Source organism: Siphateles boraxobius, unplaced genomic scaffold (assembly GCF_051911475.1).
Source record: "Siphateles boraxobius isolate OS27281-9 unplaced genomic scaffold, OSU_SipBor_1 61, whole genome shotgun sequence".
Classification (NCBI taxonomy): domain Eukaryota; kingdom Metazoa; phylum Chordata; class Actinopteri; order Cypriniformes; family Leuciscidae; genus Siphateles; species Siphateles boraxobius.
Window position 1 is genome coordinate 1,555,005 of NW_027509188.1, and position 15,943 is coordinate 1,570,947.

Consider the following 15,943-nt stretch of genomic DNA (forward strand, 5'->3'; position numbering starts at 1 on the left):
TAAATTGTGGAGTGCGATTCCTTTAAAGGATCCTATAAAGGATAATTTGTGGGAAAGGCCAAAGTTTAGTAGTAGCTTTTAGCACATGTTAAAATTACATGGGTAAAATATGGGTATGGGTTAAATGGGAAGAAAAAGTTTTATTGTAAATTTACGGGTTACTGATGGCTGTTTCACAGGTGTTGATGTCCTCCTTTGGTTACTGCGGATTTGTCTTTGCCCTTCTAATGGCATCAAAACAAGCCAAAAATATAGTGTCACCTCTGAATTTGACTAACATTAGATATTAACACAAAACACAAAGATATAAACATATTCTAAGCTAAAAAACATAATTTATAGTCCAGTCATTTTAAGCCTAAATGGGGGTAAACCTAGGACAAATTGCAACTGAAGCAAACAAAAACAGCCCAGAAGAATCCCATTAGGGATTATACATAGAGGGAGGAAGGAAGTACTTTAAACTAGGCTTTATTAATTATTAATGCAGAGATGGGGTTTGGAGCTGGGTCCGTGGGGCGGTTTCTGGGGGTTCACTTTTTACTTCACATACCTCTTGTCTTCTGCATTCTTCTTACCTTTGTCTCCTGTTCTTCCCTCAGACTCATACCCTAGAAACAGTCCCACGGACCCAGCCCCAAACCCCATCTCTGCAATAATAATTAATAAAGGCTGGTTTAAAATACTTCTGCCTTCCTCTATGTATTAATGCTCACGGGTAGTCTAAATAGGTTTCATTTAGACCTTAATATTAAGGGTGCTTTCACACCTGTAGTTCGGTTCATTTGGTTCGGACTAAGGGGCGAACAACTATACTTTGTATCATTTTCAGGCGTTTTGGTTCCTTCTCACACCGCACTGATTGCTCTGGTCCTAATCAGATGATGAGTTGATGAAACGAACCAAAATGCAGTCACGTGACAACATCCACATCACTCGTTGGCCAGAGGTAACTGCACTTCGATTGGTCAGAATTAACGTGCGGGAAAATTCCAGAGCGCCCGGAAGTTAACAAAGAGGAGGAAAATCCGGCAGACAGCTATTTATTATGGAGAGACGATTGCGTGGGCTGATTGTATCCCTGTTCATACTGTGCTATATAGTTTGTCTACTCCACTTTAGGCAAATAATAACATTTGAGAATGAAGTAAGGATGCGGCTTGAGAATAATGTTTTAATGCACTGCACGTGGCGAAGGAGCATCGCAAGTCACTTCAGGAGGAGGCGTGCATTACTGTTGCTAAACAGTGACATGCTCATCATCCAAAAAAAATACCAACGATCCATCAGGTAATGTTGTTCCCTTTCTCTCTTTAAAATAGTTTTCTGTGAGCATCTGTAAAGCCTACAAGTTCTCATCATGAACATTCTTACTATGCTGTGTTGGTTCCTTGAATTTGAGGGAACTGGGTCTGGAAAGTCCTTAAATTTGACGTTGAAGAAGGTTTGCAGGCCTGATAGTGCTCCGGCGCCACGCCGGATTTCCGGCGTAACGTTACATACGTGTCTGAAAAAAAAAAAAGCAACAGAAAAAAAGAAGCGGAGTTCGACTAATCATAGCGCTGGGTTCATTCCCCAAATAGCAAGCGGGTATGATTAAAAGATGCGTAAGGCCTATCATTAAAAAGAGACTGAAAATTGACAGCTATAAAGAAGTCCGCTCGTTCCCGCTTCCACTCCCGCGGCCGCCTCTGACTGAGTTCATGAGCGAGGACAGTAGGCTACAGTAGTCACGGTACTTCTGACTCCTGAAGGTAAACGGGCTGGGGTGGATGTGGAAAGTTGAAGTATTGTATTGAGTTAACTTAATCTGGATTCTATTATCACACGGAGTGATCGCAATCGCATGGGTTATCTTAAAATACTCCGTCATTCATGTCACTCAGATAAGATGAAGACATCATACAGCCATGCAAATTATAAAAAGCTTAAGGATTGATGAACAATAAATGCTATGGCTTACTGATTATGAAAGTGCTGTGATTTGTGGATTAATTTACTGATAAGCGCGAGTCTGCAAACAGGCGTTTATTTATTCATTCTCAGTGTTGAGAAACGTAGCCTGCATGTGTTACGTTATTGTGTTATAATAACTACAGTACCTAATTATGTTACATAATAATTTTGTATGAAAACTAGCGCGTAACTTATGCATAAGAAACCGTTGTATCAGTGCTGCGCGAGCTCTCTCTCTCTCTCACAAACACAGACCGCGCGCACAGAGAGAGATGATAATTGTAAAATGAAAATTGACGAACTGTTTTGTTCTTGGTTGTGTTTTTTTTCCTGTCAAAATGCCAGAAAGCATTTTTTATTATCCATCCCGTGTTTTTAAAATTCGTTAAATGACGGACGTTTTACTATTAACACAGCCCTATGTCAGATTCTTCTAACATATAGGCTACTTTATATTCTTTTTAGATTAAGTGATTCATTTTGCTCAGAGCCGAACGGCTCTGGTTTTGCTATTTATTGGTCCTGTGACAGGACTCATGTCTATTCATTGTCAACTATTTTCTATAAGTATGTTTGTATTGGCTAACGTTTAGTCAGCTAATGCGTGTCCTGTTTACAATGTGCAATGTTCAAATGCAAAGACAGCACGGCACAAATAAAAGTCCTTTTTTCTTTTCTTTTTATCAAGTAGGCTATCATATTTGGATATAGAACTATCTTAAATTTACAAATGTTTTTTTACTGTTTTCTAGGGGTTTCTTAATTTTAGACTAGTTGACCAGCAGACATTATTTTGCAATGCAATATTAATCATGAAAAAATACATTACAGTGCAGTGCAAGTGGAATTTAGGATTTGGGTCGAATTCAAAAAACTTTAGAAGTCAAGAATTATGAAGATAGGCATGTGTTTGTGTGTGTCTTGCATTCTCAAAAAATAATGACAAAAATATATGACAACAATATAAGAAGACTAGAAGAACAATCGCTCATCACTTTGTGTCAGAAATTAGCGGAGGATAAACTCGCCCTTACGCATCTGTCCCAGGGAAAAAAGTTCAGGCTCAGGATTTTTTTTCTACTATCACCCCTGGGTTTGGTAACCCTACCTATGTATCTGCTTGCTTGTCATTAGTTTAAAATATCTGTCAAGATTACAGGCATATGTTATAGCATTAAGTACTTTTATTCAAAGCAGGGCTGTAGTCAAGACCACCTTTGTCGAGTTCAAGACAAGTCCAAGACCAGGGCTAGTCGAGTCCAAGTCAAGACCAAGTCCAAAGAGGTTCGAGTCCAAGACAAGACCGAGTCCAAAAAGGTTCGAGTCCGAGTCAAGACCGAATCCGGGACAGGAAAAAAAAAAGTCTAATGCATGACATTAACAAGACAATAATTTTGGGTTATTATTTGTGGATCTAAAAGCAAAAGTGTCACAACACCCAGGATTTTTAAGTATAGATCCCCTATAGTACCCCTTGATATCATTTAATCTTCTAATCTAAAGAAAACAGAATAATGACATATGGTGATACCTCATAATAACAGTGTTAGAACTGATATACAAACACCAATCCACTACTATTACCACTGCTATGTACTAGTACTGAGCATTTGAGCAACTAAATGACAATATTGCAGATGTACAGTAGTAGTGTAGAAAAGAAGTGACCAGTATTACAGAGTCTATGGTTGGTTTATGCCTTCCCTGAAAAAAATATTGTAGGAGTATTGTATTGTTTTACAGATATCATAAGAGAGAGAACCTATTCAATGTATAAAAATATATGTGCGTACGTGCTTGTGTGTGACGTTTCAGGAACATATGGGACATGACCTCTGACCTTAGGGACGGTCATTTTTTGCCAGTTTATTTCAGTACCAGTTTGTGTCTTTAAGTAGAAACTGAACAGCAGTAAGGACCTTATCTGGGTGGGTGAAAGGTACAGCGGGTGAGGAGGAACCTTGAAAACAGTATAAAGGCTGTCTCATATCTTCCTGTTGTGTGTCACTCTCTTGCACAGCGTAAATTCTGTGTACTAGACTGAACCTATTCTTGCAAGAATAAATACTTATTTTTTATTAATTTGACTCTGAGTGTCTCTTACGCAGTGATGATGTTTAACAGAATTTTTGCCACAACAATTTGGTGTCAGAACAGTGGGATTCCTTGGAAGTGCCTTCTGGACCTGAGAGCGGACGGTGATTGATCATCCTGGTGTAAATGAAGATGATTATTTGCAATTACTCTGTCTTGATTAATGTCTGTTTTGTTTAGTAGTACTTTTATGTAACCCAAGTAGTGATGCTGCATGAAAATGTATTGGAAATTATATACAAAAACTAATACCAATTACTATGCATGTATACTTAACCTTATAAAAGTAGTAGATGTTTATATTAAGTAACTTAGAGTAGAGAGCATGTATGTATTAGATAGGAATTGCTTTTAAGAAAAATGTAATGCTGTAGATAAGATATATTTTACAGACGAAGAAACGGAGAACCAAGAGAAAAAGAGCCAAGAAGATAGTTGGCAGACTACATCGGAAACACCTTAAAATTGTCATGGAAGACTTGGCAGCTCTCCAGTTGATGACAACAGAAGAGAGTTTGACTTCGGCAGTGAACTGTTTGAGTATAAAAGACTGATGAGAAGACTGAACAAGCAGATACTGATTTAGCGGTATCTCTCGACGCCAGAAAACCAGCTGATTGTACCTTTGATTTATACCTTGCTTTATATTGTAACTTTGCTATTAGTTTTGGTTTAACTTTTATTTTTTGGAATATTAATAAATAACTATTATACTAATTGCAAGCAATTTTCTGCCTGTATTGTTGTTAATAAACCTTAAGCAAGAACTAAACCACTGAGAAGTCTTCTGAACAAGTTGTAAGTACCATTTGAACGCTTATGATTTAGGTCAGATTTGACTTGCTCTACCTAACCTGAGGATAATAAATAATAAGGTTAAAGGTGTAAGGTTAAAGCACACGCCGTAAAAAACTGGACTGAGCAGTTCCAGCTCTACCTCGTAAGCTTCAGAGAGAGGGGCCGACCGCTATCAGGGCCAGGAGAAACTCCACTGGAATTTAATGAAAGCGAACCTGTGGCAACCCAAAACATCTTTCGTAAGAGACGGCTAAAATATTTTCTTTTGGGCTAAAATATTTTCCTTTTGGTATAAGAGTGAGTAACCTATACTGGCTGAGGCTGTTTTCTATGGTGCGAGATCAAGATATTTAAGGCATAACCTGAGGCAAGAGGTCCTCGACCAAGAAATTGAGACCCTTAAACGGGTCAAGAGATTTTCTAAACTGAGGCTCAAAAAGTTAATGACGGACGGTTGAGCTCTCGCAAAAGTGGGAAATTGAGACCTACGAACCGGTCAAGAGATTTCGCCACACCAAAGGTTCATTAAGGCTAACTGAAATACTGATTTTGGGTGAACCATAATTAACGACCCCTGGCCGATTTTAGGTTAAAAATCGGATCTGTCAGAGATGTCTGACAGATTATTAGACGAGCGTCGAACAAAAATCCAAGGGGAACAGAAAACAGCCAGTATGTGGAAATCTCAAAACAAGCTTGCCAAATTTGATAGACCGGTTTTCTGTCAAATGCTGAAAGAATTACGGGGAAAATGCATGTAGGGTATTGAAATGTTAATCAAAAAACTATGATTTTCCTAGGGAGGGAACATTGAGCGCTACGAGATTAAAAGTAGTGCGGGAATCAGTTAAACAGGGCAGTGAGAAACAAAAAGGTTATGGCTGCGTTCAACATGTGTGAATAGGCAGATAAAAAAAAGTCGAACTGCCAGGAGAATCAAAGTTTTTACTTCATACAGTAAATGGATGGATGACATTAGATGTCTAGAGAACTTAAATTTACAAGATAAGGATTGAAGTAGCAAGCAGCTATAAGGCTGTCTGTGTGAAATAGAAGGAACTGTAAGTGAGAGACTTGATGGAAGAGGGAAGTGAAAAACAAAAAGGTTGGTGTGTGAGATATGTGTGTGGGGATTGTAAGCAAACAATCATGTACTGGTTAGATAATGAAGGAACTGGCATGTAGAGAAAAGAAAGAATTAGCATGTAGAACAGAGGATGCAGAAGGAACTATTGAGAAGAAATATAGTAGAAAACTATATGTGATGAAAATAAAATGTCTGACAGAATTTATGGAAGTCAAATTAAAGGGTTAGTTGACCCAAAAATGAAAATGATGTCATTAATGACTCACCCTCATGTCGCTCCAAGCCCGTAAGACCTCCGTTCATCTTCAGAACACAGTTTAAGATATTTTAGATTTAGTCCGAGAGCTTTCTGTCCCTCCATTGAAAATGTATGTACGGTATACTGTCCTTGTCCAGAAAGGAAATAAAGACATCATCAAAGTAGTCCATGTGACATTAGTGGGTTAGTGGGAAACAAAACAATCTTCACAAACATGTCTAAGCATTTCCACACAGAGGAAGACTTGCATTTTTTTGCCCAGCCATATTTATTTGAACCCGAATACACGGACGCACCAGATAACACGTCAGGGGAGGGGCGCGAGGGGAGGAGAAAAATCACAGAGATCCGGGTTCGATCCCCAGCAAGAACATGAGTTTTCTTGCTGGGTCTAATGTCTTTTTTATTCATTTCAAGATTTATTTAGTGCAATATAAGGGATGCAGTTCAGCTTGCAGGCAATTAACCATGTATTTAATTATTAACACATTGCATTTAAATTTTTTCTTCTTTTGATCAAAAGGAGGTACTGAACCACATTTTTAGGGACTTCCCAATGATCTAACTTTATAAACACTGCATTGATGACCCAGTATTATCAAATGGTAGAATGGAAGAACATTTAGTGTACTGATATATTGCAGGAGTATCTAATAATGATTCATAGTAAACTACCACCTATTACTGTAACCTTGATTTAAAAAATAAATAAACAGTATGGGCATTCTGCATGTATCTCTTCTTTTATGTAATTTGACTTCGAACACTCCACCTAAGCCTGCTATATCACATCACTGTCACTATCAGCCATTAACAAAACAATAAACATAAAACAGATCAATAAAATATTTAAAACATATTTTTTATTCTTTTCACGTCGAAATATAAAACATATAATGTACACTTTATAATATACATACAAATATAAAACATTCAACAAAATATGTACAAACAAATCACGTTTGGTATAGTATTTAAAATAAATCACTATTTACAAGTAAAAAGAAAACAAACAAACAGAACTGAACTATATACAACCCATTAACCTAGATCAAATACAACAGTTTGTGTATATGTTGTGGGCAGCACAATGAATCACAATCAAATTGAATAATTTTTTTTTATAAAAAATAAAAAAATAAAATAAAAAATAGTGCAATTATTTCGGTATTAGTTTTGCAAAACAACTAAATATTTTACTATAATAAAAACAAAATCTTCACAACATAAAATACAATGATGTACTATTTTCTCATCATTCTAAGCCACTGCTCTTTGGTTAGGGTCTCCCTGTTTGGGCAGTAAATTCTGCCTTTGAACTGGCTATGGCCAGTGTCTGTGGTGCGTGGCTCTCCACATTTAGTGCATCTGTTGGATGTGACTGTTCTAGTGTATTTACGCTTTTCTTTTTGTGGAGTGTCTTGCATTTGGCAAGGGCCAGTTGTGCTCTCAGAATGTGGTGTGCAAACTCTACTGGGTGCAGTGGTCTGGGGTGGCGGCAGAAGCAGAATGCTACTTGCTGTAGTGGTTGGTGGCACTATTAGTGGCATGTAAAAAACTCCTGGCTGAGCTGTATGTTGTTTTGTCTGTATGGTTCTCAGCTCAGCTCTATCTTTGACAACTAGCTTGGTTTTTGCCAACCCAGCCGTGTCAGGTGGCATGTTGTAAGTGTGTTCATGCATGTGTGGTGTGACTTGAGTGGGCCTAGTGTTTACTGGGAGTAGTGGTTCACTGGCAACAGGGTGTTCATCAGGCAGTACCAACCCTTGCATCAGAATTGCAACTTCTTGTGCCTTGAATCTTTTGTTATGCCACTGTATCAACGTGGTCTGATTTACAGTAACAAGTTGCAGAGTTGTATCTTTCATAATAATGCAGTTGATTAAAATGAGCTGTCGAATCTTTTTATAATCATTTAGAATTAGTGACCATCTTGAAAGGGTTTGGTGTCCAATTTTCTTGGGGCTATTATGAATGTTGCACAATCTGATAAATATTGTTTCTACAAGACGGCTGCAGTTTGGCCACTGAGCAGCTGAACCAGTAGAACCAAGTACACACCTTTTTGTGCTTTCAACTCCTGCAAATACAGCCTTCTTTTTCGGAGACCTAAACCGACCAGTGAGCAGTCTCTCCTGATGTCGAGCAGCGTAAGAAATCCGGTCCTTATCGTGTTGCTCCAAGTTCTGCCAAAGACCCACAATGGTGCTGGCCTGCTGATTGGTAAGAGTGAGGCCTTTTTCATTTCTTAGCTCCACCAAGTATTCAGCAAGCTCATCAACACGATCCATTCCTGCCAAACTCTGTTCATCCACGGCCTAGGAGGAAGTTTTACATTAGATTTGAAGTATTTCAAGAAGGTCAAACATCAATAAATATAAAGCATACTGGTATTTCTCTTCCAACTTGCTCTGAAGATGTAGATTGTCCAGGTAACCCAGACGGGACCCCCAGCAGGTGAGTGGACTGGACAGGAGGAGCAGACGCATGTTGGACCCCCAGCAGGTGAGTGGACTGGACAGGAGGAGCAGATGCATGTTGGACCCCCAGCAGGTGAGTGGACTGGACAGGAGGAGCTGGTGCAGACGGGACCTCCAGCAGGTGAGTGGACTGGACAGGAGGAGCGGGTGCAGATGGGACCCCCAGCAGGTGAGTGGACTGGACATGAGGAGCGGGTGCAGATGGGACCCCCAGCAGGTGAGTGGACTGGACAGGAGGAGCAGACGCATGTTGGACCCCAGCAGGTGAGTGGACTGGACAGGAGGAGCGGTTGCAGATGGGACCCCCAGCAGGTGAGTGGACTGGACAGGAGGAGCAGACGCATGTTGGACCCCCAGCAGGTGAGTGGACTGGACAGGAGGAGCAGACGCATGTTGGACCCCCAGCAGGTGAGTGGACTGGACAGCAGGAGCAGGTGCATGTTGGATCCCCAGCAGGTGAGTGGACTGGACAGGAGGAGCAGACGCATGTTGGACCCCCAGCAGGTGAGTGGACTGGACAGGAGGAGCAGACGCATGTTGGACCCCCAGCAGGTGAGTGGACTGGACAGGAGGAGCAGATGCATGTTGGACCCCCAGCAGGTGAGTGGACTGGACAGGAGGAGCAGATGCATGTTGGACCCCCAGCAGGTGAGTGGACTAGACAGGAGGAGCAGACGCATGTTGGACCCCCAGCAGGTGAGTGGACTGGACAGGAGGAGCAGACGCATGTTGGACCCCCAGCAGGTGAGTGGACTGGACAGGAGGAGCAGACGCATGTTGGACCCCCAGCAGGTGAGTGGACTGGACAGGAGGAGCAGACGCATGTTGGACCCCCAGCAGGTGACTGGACTGGACAGGAGGAGCGGGTGCAGATGGGACCCCCAGCAGGTGAGTGGACTGGACAGGAGGAGCGGACTGACCAGAAAGCTCAGGAGCACAAGAAGCAGGTAGCACTGAGATCATATCAGATGTGTCCAAAAGTAAATCGGCAAGAGTGACCTCAATATGTTCAAGTTCTTCAAAGCCCTCATCAGTCTCTACTGGCTCTTCCAACTGCTCCAGCAATGTATTTGCCTCCTCGGAGTCTGGCGCCATACACTGTAGAGGTTCATAGTTCTGCCTTCACAGGTACTGCACTCCAATCAGTTCACCTGAAAATGCAAAACCAATATTGAAAGAAAAAAAAAAACTACATAGAAACAGAGAAAGAACTATGAGCATAAACATACAATATTAAATATGAATACCTGTGTACTTTGCGGGTAGTGTAAAAGAAGGAATCAGCTTCCTGCCAAAAACCTTCTCATAATCTTTATTCACGCTGTGAACCAGCTCGCCCGAGTATGTGCGCAGGCCCGAGGTCTCTGCCTCCAGAGCAGCTGCTGCCCTGTTGTGGTTCCAGCGATGTAGCCCATCTAGTAGGTAGATCTGGAAGTTGAGCGAGTTTGCACTGTTTCCTAAAGTAAATACAAAAAAAGGCAAAAAGGAATGAGGTCAAGTATTTCTGTTAAACATTATTAACATAAACATTATTGAGTTGCACGTACCTGGAATGAACCGGTTTAAGTGACAGTGGAATGACTCCAAAGATGTAGAACCTCTGGCACAGCGCAGTGTCTGCAGTTGCACTCCTCCCTTGGTGATGAACAGCCGGATGGTTTGGTCTTCTCCACGAGTCCTCCTCCTGCAGTGCAGCTCTAACTCTTCTTTTTTTATGTGCCGATCTAGCTGCTTCTCCGTCAGAACCATCAGGCCTTGCTCTTTTAGCTGTGCTCTTTTTGCCTCTCTCAACTTGTTGACATCAGCAGCATCCCACTCAAAAATACATGCTGATATGCGAGCCATGAAAGTGGGATAGAGCTGATGTGCATCAGTGGTGCATCCCACAGCCAGGCGTCGCATATAGTGCCAGATGTCGAGGGGAACAATCAAGTTAGGCCATCCAGCAAATCTGGCCTTCAGCTTGGTCTCACCCACATCCTTGCAGCAGCCACAGTCCACATAGAGAGCAACAGGAGGGTCTACACCTGCAGCTTTATACCTGCGAGAAATAATTATCAAAAATAATTAAAGATTTTCATCATCAAACAACAGTAAATTACAAATGCAAATTGTAAATAGTAAATTCTAAACTAAGGACAAGTTAAATTACATGTAAGTGAAAATGTATTACAGGTAACATACCTGTCTACCAAGCCAGCTGCCATAAGATCCAAACCTGGTCCCTCACCAGCAGTCAAGACACTGATGAGCACTTGACCCATCTCGTTACCAACGGATGTCAGCCACTGTGCAGTGCCTTTTGCCGGTCCTGAGAGCTTTTTGGTGATCTAAAACAAACATATATATTAAACCAATAGTAGCAACACCTTCAATGGTTCTATTGCATTAATATAGAGCTTATGCGTGTAATGTCATAAAACAAATTTAGTGGTTATCTCTGCAATGTTATTCTTGTTTTAATCTTTGAATTGTCCCTCAATTTGACATTCCATCTTATGTTATTGTTTAAGTTGTTCATTCATTTGAGGTTCCATTTCTATTTAGATTTAAATATAAATAGAATTTGCATAACCTCAATACAATAATAATTAAAGATGTACCTTCCTGGTGGAATCCAGTTTTAAGATGGATCCATAAGTGGAGGTGATACTAGCTTTGATATCCTCCAGCCTGAACAGGATGTCTTGGCTGTACACCACTGAAAGCCACTTATAGCTGGGAATTGCCACAGGTTGGGGAGGCTCTTCAAATGTTGGTGGCATCAGGCAACTTTTGCTGGTAAAAGAAGCACACTCGCTGGTATACCGCGCAACCCTTTTCAGCCACTCTTCACTGTGGTTCTCTTTCAATTGGCCAATCAGTCGGACAGGGCCATTCCCCAGACCACGTTCCCGTAGGAGGCGTATCACCCTGATGTCACAGGCATATCTGTAATAAGAAATAAATTAAATATACATGGATAAGCAACTGACAAAAATCACACAATAATGTAACATACCGGCAGGTAAGAATGACCCTAAACTCAGAACGATGGGCCATGTCCAGCTGCTCAAGTATTTCCCTATTCCAAGACAGGTAGCTGCGGCGGCACTTGGAGCAAATCAGAGTCTCTGTGACCAGGTTGTAAAAGCGGTCAATGTCAAGGACCTGACGCACCCGTCTGTGAAGACCTCCACTAGTCAGAGGGCTTTTACAGGCTTGGTCCGCGCACAGCAGCCTGACTTTCCACAGCCTATACGGCATCCACAACAGTAAGGGACGGGCAAAAAATCTGGCTGATGTTGGTGCCTGGTGGTAAATAAGGGATGGCTGTGGAGGGAAATACCACAACTGGAGATGGTCCTGGAGCTCCAAATTCCCACAAGCACCAACTCTGAACAATCCTGTGGAGACCCATTGGTGATCCTCCTGGGGCATGGTTTTAGGCCACAGGAGAGGAACTGCAGCAGAGTGCTCAGGCTGGAATGCGCTCTGTAGACAGAAAAGGACAGGTCAAATAAAGACAAAAAAATACTAACCAAACATAGTAACAAGTGCAAAGTTTTACCACATTCACTCCTAAACTCTGCCCCTCCACTGGCCGATGCCGTTGTTTTGGAGGCGGTAATGGAGGAGCAAGAAAAAATGATTCTGCACTTGGAGGCTGTGGGGGAGAGATGGTTTGAGGAGGACCACCTGCTAGCACTGGAGCCTCACACACACGGGCAGCTGCATTTGTAGCAGTGGTTGAATGAGTCTAAAAATACAAGGTATAAAAAAATTGTATCATTGGAATTTTTTTTTGTAGCAAAGAAATAATAATTATTCATTACTTACATGAGCTTTCCGTCCAACATGTAAATTTGGCTTTGCACTCTCCACATGCTTTCCACCAAATCTGGACTTATTAAACTTTAAAGGGAGAAGTATTAATATGACAACTGTGAACCATTTTAAAACACATGCCATCATATGTACCGAGGAAAGGGTTAGCTTGGGCCTTTTCACCAAACTTGCGGGTGTAGTGTCAGCTGTGGGACGTTCTACTGGAGCAGTGGTTGGGAGCTGAAATATGACAAGAATATAAAATATTTCCGTTATGAATTCTCTCTCACATAAAGCTATAAAATCTACCTACCATTAAGGAGCTACATTGACCACTAGTTGATTGGTCTGCACTGCTTGTGGGTCTAGATGAGGCTGTAGGCACTTGCTGCTGCATAACAAAAATGTATAAAACAGTGCATATATACAGTATGAAATACAGTATGAAAGACTTAGAAAGATGATGGACAAAATCACCAGTGATTTAAAGAAAGCACAATACTACTGTTCTATTCTATGTTAATAGTATAAACAATAATGAATAAGAACCCCTTTCATGCAAATGACGTGACAAATTTAGATGTGGGTTTTTTATTCAGTTATTAGTGATGTAGTTAGTTTCAACCTTATGACCTTCTTTTACCTACTACGCAATTTCCTCTGCTGTGGAACAGACCTGTTGCCAAACCAACCCAGATAGAAACAACAGAAATTGTCCAAGAATACATTAATGTTAAGAAATACCACATCTTTATATTGTGTGCACACTGCATCAACTGTAGTTAAACTGAAAGAGCCCAAATTAGCCTACCTTATGAGGATGAAATCCACACAAACACATCTGTGGCTGGGAGAAAAGCGTTAGCTGTCCTCTCAGCTGCAGAGGGCACTTCTCTATCTGTAAACAAAACAAAAGATGCCACTTATATTTATTTGTACAAGTTCTTGTTTTACTCACACTGTACATACTGAAAATATAATATGTCTACTACTCAAAATTAATATATATATATATATATATATATATATATATATATATATATTTATTCCTTTTGATACTTTTTCTACATACCTTCTGATACAGACTGTACCACTTCTTTTGCCTTGGAGCAGGTCGGTTACCTGCATCTGATGGCCAGACACCAGTGGAGGCAAAAGACCTAAAGCGCGAGACCCACTCAGTATCATCCATAGCCTTGTGGCTTTTGGATTGTTGTTTGGACATTTTCTGTAATGACAGATACGCAGTTTTATTCATGTTATAGTGTAATTACATTAAGTAATCATGGCAAGGGCCCAATGAGGGATTACAGAGATGTTTTACGGAGGCAATCTTACTATTCCTAAAAAACAGAAAACGTAAGCCATTTCATTAACAATAAATACAATAACTATAAATAACATACCTGAGCGGAATATAAATAACAACGGGATATAAATAACTTAAGCGGTGTTTGTGCTCAAAGATTGACAAAAATTGACTACGTGGTCATTTTTCCTGGTCCAAAATGACCGCCACATTATAGCAGTTTATAAATCCAAAATAATGCATACTGTATATATCATCACCTAATGTTGTGATAGATCTTGTGATAGAGTTTTTGTAAACATTACAAATTTTGAACTTCTATTTGCTATTTATGGCCTGTATGCCTCATTGACCTGGGCTCATACAAATTGTTTTGTAGTAAAACGTATAATGTAACTGTTATGGATTATTTTGACTATAACAAATACTCAGATTAAACATTGTGTTATTTCAACTGTGCCCATGTGTTAAAATGAACATGTGCCTGAATTTTATTTTATATACTTATTGTATTCTCATCCATTCACTTATGACTGGTCATTTTTTACCACTAGTGTATAAAAGTTAAACAAAAACCCAACAGTTAGAGACATTATCCAAATTTATTTTGTTACATTTTATGCCAGTGTTACAGTAGACTAGTACAATGAGATGTATTGTACATTGATTTATCCATTTCCTATAAAGTAACAAACACTATCAGATATGCTATTTTACTAGTTAATCCTGTCAGAAAACAAAATAAGTTTCGTTACTGACAAAAATGTACAATTGCCAAGCTCGATGATAACGTTAGCTATAGCTAACGTAACGTTAGCTAACGTTACCTATACAAAAAAAATAAGGTTTGCTTGCTGACTGAAGTTACACAAAGTCAGACAAAATCGAATAAAACTATTTACATTACAAATTGAGCTGCGACAATTATACCCTATTACTTACAATTACAGCTAACGTTAACTTACCTGATCGTTTTACGGAGCAATCTTGCTATTCCTAAAATACAGAAAACGTTTATTAACAATAAATACAAAAACTATAAATAACATAACGTTACCTGAGCGGAATATAAATTACAGCAGTGATGCGTTTATGCTCAACGTGCGGTGATTGGTGTATGAAAAATGGACATTGCCATTTCATTGGACGGCCAAAAAAGAGAATATGAGCGGAGATTGGATGGAATCTGCTCAAACTCAAAGATGGACAAAAATGGACTATGTGCAGTGATTTGTCTATGAAAAATGGACCTTGACATTTCATTGGACGGCCAAAAATGGAGCTCGTAACGTAATTGGTTTTGTAAAAGATGGAGCTCGACATTGTATTGGATAGATTTTACAGACGCACGGCTGTCAGGAGGTAGAGCATGAGACTCTTAATCTCAGGGTCGTGGGTTCGAGCCCCACGTTGGGCGCATCTATTAGCCCTCTCTCTTCCCAACGGGGTCTCGGTTTCCAGCGTGTACTAGAGTTCTTGCTTCCGTTTGGAGGTTGTGTCCCTCCAACTCTTTGTTGTATGACTCACTTTTGCCTTTGGATATTTGGAGAAGTTTGTCTTCGGTAACCGCTCTCTCACTCGACAGACCGAAACGGAACTTTAACTCCGGGTTGTGCATATTATTGGCCTGCTCTACTGGGTCAATTTGTATCCCCCAACAACAGATATGGCTCAAACAAACAAAGTACAATCTAAGCCTACCTCTAGGCTTAACCCTGACTTTACCCGCAAGAGGCTTTGCCAAGCCTGTGCGAAATGTGAGGCTCCCTTTCACGGGCGCAATTTAGGCACGGATAAAGACCACGACCAGCCCGAAGCAGTTCACCGCAGTTGCCCGGCTAGCTCAGTCGGTAGAGCATGAGACTCTTAATCTCAGGGTCGTGGGTTCGAGCCCCACGTTGGGCGCATCTATTAGCTCTCTCTCTTCCCAACGGGGTCTCGGTTTCCAGCGTGGAAAGCGAGTCCGCCATTGCCGGAAAAGTCCAGGTCTGCTTTTTTTATAAGCTAACCCATGGACAGGCTAGCCGTAGGTCTCTGTTGGGCGCATCTATTAGCCCTCTCTCTTCCCAACTGGGTCTCGGTTTCCAGCGTGGAAAGCGAGTCCGCCATTGCCGGAAAAGTCCAGGTCTGCTTATTTTTATAAGCTAACCCAT

At 40.8% G+C, this 15,943-nt stretch overlaps 1 non-coding gene across 1 annotated transcript; it reads left to right on the forward strand.

Moving 5' to 3' along the window:
• Positions 1 to 15,622: 15,622 nt before the first annotated feature.
• On the forward strand, positions 15,623 to 15,695 carry trnak-cuu (transfer RNA lysine (anticodon CUU)). Its single transcript has one exon. It is a non-coding gene; the product is annotated as a tRNA-Lys (tRNA).
• Positions 15,696 to 15,943: the final 248 nt, after the last annotated feature.